This window comes from Erinaceus europaeus, chromosome 7, assembly GCF_950295315.1.
Source record: "Erinaceus europaeus chromosome 7, mEriEur2.1, whole genome shotgun sequence".
Lineage (NCBI taxonomy): Eukaryota > Metazoa > Chordata > Mammalia > Eulipotyphla > Erinaceidae > Erinaceus > Erinaceus europaeus.
The window spans coordinates 23,907,534-23,914,276 of record NC_080168.1 but is presented as its reverse complement, the minus strand read 5'-3'; positions in this window follow the sequence as shown (position 1 = coordinate 23,914,276).

Here is a 6,743-nt window from a genome sequence, read left to right as displayed (position 1 = left end):
TTTCTATTGTGACACTGGATTTATAGTTAACATTGCCTTATAAGAAAAACTTGAGACCCTGATGACTTCTAGGCTCAATTCTACCAAAACAAAAGTAAAGTCATTTAAGGTTACCTTTTAAGGAAAATAGAAAGAGAATGAAAACTTCCTAATTTATCAGAATAAGGCTATTGTCTCTGTGATAGTAAAAGAATCCATCTCTTGAAAATACATAGAACCTCACACACTACTGCAAATGCAAAACTGGGGGGGGGGGCGGGTGGTGGCGCACCTGATTGAGTGCACATGCTACAGTGCAAAGGACCCAGGTTCGAACCCCCGGTTCCCACCTGCAGGGGGAAAGCTTCACAAGTGGTGAAGCAGAGATGCAGGTGTCTCTCTGTCTCTCTCCTCCTCTGTCACCCCCTTTCCTCTCCATTTCTGGCTGTATTTTATCTAATAAATAAAGATTTAAAAAAAATAGCCCTCTAATGGATAAATCAAGATGCCTGCGGCCAGCAAGCTGGCTTACCTTGGAAGGTACTTGGTATACCAGGATGAGACTCAGGTTCCAGTCCAAAACCCAGCAAACTGGGGGGGGGGGGTGTCTCTGATGCTGTGGTGTCTCTGGACATCTCTCTGTGTTTCTCTGTCTCTATTTGAAAAATAGAAAGATCAGTGAGGCCAAATGATAGGGGAAAAATACCTATATATAAGAGTTAAATTGAGAAGCGTCTTCAAGTAAGTTTTTAATCCATGTAGCAAGCTCCTCTACCCAGTAGCATCATTTTTCAATGTAGTATGTTATATTATTTGTTAGAAATATTTACTTCTCTAACTTTAGTCTGTGCATAGTTACAAAGAGAAGGGGCTTCTCAGATTCAGTTTGTTTTTTAATCTAGATTTAGAAGTTGGCATGTAACAGTATTATACTAAGAGAAATGGAGGCATAACTTTTTAATTTTCTTTTTTTAAATTATTTTTATTTATTGGATAGAGACAGTCAGAAATAAAGAGACAAGAGGATGATAGGGAGAGAGACAGAGACACCTGCAACATTGCTTCACCACTTGTAAAGCTTTCCCCTGCAGGTGGGGACCGGGGGCTTTAACTGGGTTCTTGTGCACTGTAACACATGCGCTCAATCAGGCACACCAACAACCAGCTCCATAACTTTTTACTTTCCAAAAAAATTTGTTTATTTTATTTTATTTTAATTTACTCTCTGGGTAGAGTGATAGAAGATTTTCCTATGGCAATGCCTGTACTGTACTTTGGTGTTTAAAATAAAAGTCTGGTGAAAATTAGTGCCTTTCAGTTTGGATAGTGCCCATTTCTGAAGGGATTAGAAATCTCACCTTTAAGCCTGATGAAAAAGACGTGCGTTTTTTTTTTTTTAAGTGACATTAAGCATAAAGAAGCTCTAGCAATGTAATCCGATTTCTACATTATAAAGATCACATTTGTGAGGAGACTTATTTTTACTGTGGATTTTTGAAGAACTAATAATAAATTCTATCATAAATATTCTAATTCCTCTGTTTGGTAATGATGGATTCATTTTGCATATATCTCTGGCACATCCATTTTTTAAAGCTGTAATAAGTATATGCCAGAATTAAAGGGACTGTCCATACTAATATTGCAGCTCTGAGCATGTGATAAAATTTGATGCTGTTGCTGTGAAAATCCTTAGTTTAGTGGAACTGATTTTTTCATGGAAACCAATATTTTTATATGAAATTCAAGGAGAATACCAGAGTAGCTATATGTCTGACTTATTTCCTGTAGTAGGTGTAGCTAACTGAAGGTAATCCAGGAATAAACAACTTCAAGTTGAGAAAGAAAATATAATATATCTGCTCTATTGTTTCCTGACTCTCCCACTAAAATCTTTAAACATAGGCATCACACCACCAAGCTACGGAATTTTGTCTGAAAATGCTTATATGAAAAATTGATTTAAACATTCTGTTTACTTTTGCCATTTAAACTTCATGGGAGTGAACAAAATATCAGGTTACTTTGAGGGTCCTATTCTACTTTAAAATGGAGTACAGTGTGGGTACAGATTTCTAAGCATTTGGTACAGAAAAAAGGACTGGGCCAGGTCCCATGAGGTAGAGCATATGTTCACACGTATCCATAAACTTGGGCAAAATATATACCTGAAAGCAAAAGGTTACAACAGTCTGCAGTGAGTAACCCCCAACACTTCATCTGCACTATTCCAGCCTTTAGGTCCATAATCGCTTAACAATTTGTTTGGCTTTGGATGTTAACTCTCTTTTCAGCCACCAGGTTCCAGATGCTAGCAGGATCCCTACCAGACTTCCGTGGACAGATGACCCCACCAATGTGTCCTGGAGCTCAGATTCACCAGAGCCCCATCCTACTAGGGAAAGAGTGAGGCAGGCTGAGAGTTTGCACCGACCAGTCAATGCCCATGTTCAGCAGGGAAGTAATTACAGAAGCCAGACCTTCCACCTCTGCATCCCACAATGACTTTGGGTCCATACTCCCAGAGGGATAAAGAATGGGAAAGCTATCAGGGGAGGGGATGGGATATGGAGATTTGGTGGTGGGAATTGTGTGGAGTTGTACCCCTCTTATCCTACGGTTTTATTAATGTCTCCTTTTTTAAATAAATTTAAAGAAAGAAGAAAGGACTGGGGGCAATTTAGCATGCAGAGGCTCACTGTCTTCAGGAGAAGCAGCTCCAAGATGTATTCTACACACTAGAAATATCTTAAAGGACTTTGGCTTCTTTCAGTATCATAAAGTCTTCTTGTCTCAAGGAATTTGACTTGACTCTACAAGCTTTATGTCAAACAAACTTGGGCAAGAATTTTTATCTCTGAGGGAATTTTTTTATTGTTATTTAGTATGTTACACAGAGTGATCCTAACTCTCCAGTGTCTGTGGTCTCCTCTTTTATACTCAATGCACATGCCTTACATGTTCATAATGATGATGGGCATTCTAAATTGCTCACTTATTGTTTCTCCTTTCTTTTCAGGAACTACTCATGCTAGCCAAATTGAGAAGCACCTCTGTTTCCAAAAATACTATGTGCTGTCCCATTTCCTTCTTATGTAAAATCTCATTAATTAATAAGAGAGACAGAGAAAGAGCCTGACATCACCCTGGTACATGCGCGGCCTGCGATTGAACTCAGGACACTTGCTGTTTGAAAGTCCCAACATTTGATCCACTGTGCCAGCTTCTGAATTGCATGCTCTCACATTTCTACATGCTGACTTCCATTAACCTCTCTGGAAATTTTAAGATTTAAGATAGAGAAAAGACAGCTATGAGGATTAGCAATGCAAACACAATTTCTCAAATAGCTTCAACCTGTTAAATGTTTAATCTTGGTAATATAAATAGAATAAATGTCTTAAGTGCCTTAAGTATTTCATAAGTATTCATTTCACTTAAAATACTGATCTAAGCATAATTTACAAATCTTTATTCATAATACAATTATAAAACAACAAATGTTTATATTCTTCCTGTCCTTCAGCTATTTTTTTTTTTACCTGAGTACAGCTCAGCTCTGGTTAGGTGATTCAAGGGATTGAACCAGGGACCTTGGAGCCTCAGGTCTGGAAGACTTTTGCATAAATATTATTCTATCTCTTGTGCTCTATGCCTGCACTTGAGAAAAATGGTACTCCATTACTTTTTTTTTTCCATGTGCTTTATTCCTGTGTCAGTATTTGTACCACTAACCTACAACTCAAAGTGGTCTTCCCGCCCCCCTTTTATTTGATAGAAAAGAGGGAAATTCAGAGTGTAAAGAGAGACACCTGCAGACTTGCTTTGCATCTCATGAAGCTTTCCTCCTGCAGGTGAAGATATATGGGGACTGGAGGCCACAGGGGTGAATGCAGGTCCTTGAACATGATAGCATATGCTCAGCCGAGTGTGCTACCACCAGACCTACTCAACAAACTTTAAAATTTTTTAAATTTTTTATATTTATTTATTTATTTTCCCTTTTGTTGCCCTTGTTTTTTATTGTTGTAGTTATTATTGCTGTTGTCATCGTTATTGGACAGGACAAAGAGAAATGGAGAGGGGAGGAGAAGACAGGGGGAGAGAAAGATAGACACCTGCAGACCTGCTTCACCACCTGTGAAGCAATTCCCCTGCAGGTGGGGAGCCAGGGTTATGCTGGTCCTTGTGCTTGGCTCCATGTGCGCTTAACCCACAGGTGGCTCAAAGTGGAAGGCCTGTCATAAGGATTCCAGTTTGAGCTCCCGGTTCCCCAGCTGCAGGGGAGTTGCTTCACAGGCGGTGAAGCAGGTCTGCAGGTGTCTGTCTTTCTCTCCCCCTCTCTACCTTCCCATCCTCTCTCCATTTCTCTCTGTCCTATCCAACAACAACGACATTAACAGCAATAACCACAACAATAATAAAAACAACAAGGGCAACAAAAAAGGAAATAAATAAATAAATAAATATTTAAAAAAATAAAATAAAAAGTAGGGGGCCCGGCGGTAGCGCAGCGGGTTGAGCGAACGTGGCACAAAGCGCAAGAACCATGTAAGGACCCATTCGAGCCCCTGGCTCCCCACCTGCAGGGGAGTCGCTTCACAGGAGGTGAAGCAGGTCTGCCGGTATCTATCTTTCTCTCCCCCTCTCTATCTTCCCCTCCTCTCTCCATTTCTCTCTGTCCTATCCAACAACAACAATAATATTAACAACAACAATGATACACAACATGGGCAACAAAAGGGAAAAAATGGCCTTCAGGAGCAATGGACTTGTAGTGCAGGCACGGAGCCCCAGCAATAACCATGGAGGCAAAAAATAAAAAGTGGAGGAGGGAGAAACAACAGCACCAATGTTTCTTTTGGTGTGGGTGCAAAGCTAAGTCAAGCACATGGCAAAACAGTACATTATCCAAGTGAGCTATATTTCTAGCCCAATATTGCTTTTCTTAAGTGATGAAGGAAGGCTTTAGAAAAATTAACAGCACACAGAAAGTGATGGGGATTGGAATTTATAGAGATATAAAGTAGCTCAGAAAGAGGAAACATAGGTTAGAATAACATTTATGTAGAAAACTGAAGGGCCCATATAAAAAGTGACTGAATCCATAAGAATTGGCAAGATTGGAAGAATACTGGATGTAAAAAATGAGGGGGGGGGGAGATAGCATAATGCTTATGCAAATAGACTCACACCTGAGGCTCCAAGGTCCCAGGTCCCAGGTTCAGTCCCCCATACAACCTTAAAGCAGAGATGAGCAATATTCTGGCAAGAGAGGGAGGGGGTGTGGGAATAGGAAATGAGGGTAAAGGATTGCAAATAAAAAAATTAAAAAAGAAAAGAAAAGAATATGAAAGCTATCAAGGGAGGGGGTGGGATAGGGAGTTCTGGTGGTGGGATTTGTATGGAGTTATACCCCTCTTATCCTATGGCTTTTGTCAGTGTTTCCTTTTTTTTAATTTTTTTATATATTTATTTATTTTCCCCTTTGTTGCCCTTGTTGTTTAACATTGTTGTGGTTATTGATGTTGTTGTTGTTGGATAGGACAGAGAGAAATGGAGAGAGGAGGGGAAGACAGAGATGGGGAGAGAAAGACAGACACCCGCAGATCTGCTTCACCACCTATGAAGTGACTCCCCTGCAGGTCCTTGAGCTTTGCGCCATGTGCACTTAACCTGCTGTACCCCCCGCCCGACTCCCCAGTGTTTTCTTTTTATAAATAAAAATAATAAAAATAATTGTAAACATGGGCAGGGGCAGGTGTGGCCCACAGGGTTAAGTGTACATAAAACTAAGCGCACATAAAACTTGGTGTTGGGAAAACCCATACCAAGAATCTAGGTTTCAGGCCCCGCACCCTACATGCAGGGAGGTTTGCAGGTGTCTTTCTCTCTCCTTCTCTATCTCCCCTTCTGTTCTCAATTTCTGTCTGTCGAATAAAATGAATTTTAAAAAATAAGGGCTGCAGGGAGGACTGCCTGGAATAGTGGATTCATAGTGCCAACACCAAACCCTAGTGATAACCCTGGAGACAACAACAACAACAACAAAAAATTGTAAGTATGGTTCCCACAAATGGGGTGTTAAATTAAATAGACCCAAAAATTGCTGCCAAAAAATTAAACCATAAATATTGTTATAACCACAGAAAAATCAATTTGAAGATGGGGCAGTTGAACTTGAAATCATGAAAATATTAAGAAAAAACATATATTTATGTATTTTAAGTTTTATACTAAAGGTAAGAGTTCAAATTCTAAGAATGAATGAGTTCATATTTAACTTAGGAAAATAGTGAAATAAGACAAATGGCTGATTTTAAAATATTTTAGTTATTTCATCAATAGATTTTAATTAAATCAGGTTTTACTTAAAAATAACAGATTTTCTGAAAGAATAGTGAATCTTCCAAAGGAGGGAATGGGATTCGGAACTCTGGTGGTGGGAATTGTACCCCTCTTATCCTACAATCTCGTCAATCATTGTCAATCATTATTAAATCAGTAAAAAAAAAAGTTAAAAAATAAGACTATTTAAAGGGGAGTATTTTTAGTGAAGCTTAGCTTATATTAGTATTATTAACAGAAGGTAACAACATAGTTTAGACGGTCACACCTGAAACTAAATTAAAAGATACAATTTCACACCTGCCTTGTGGGTGTTTTTTTTTTTTGTAACAGAACCAAAGGTTTGAAAACTCCCTCGGCAACCACAAAATGCAAAATAAAAGCCTAACACTGTAAACTTCATGCTTTGAATTAGA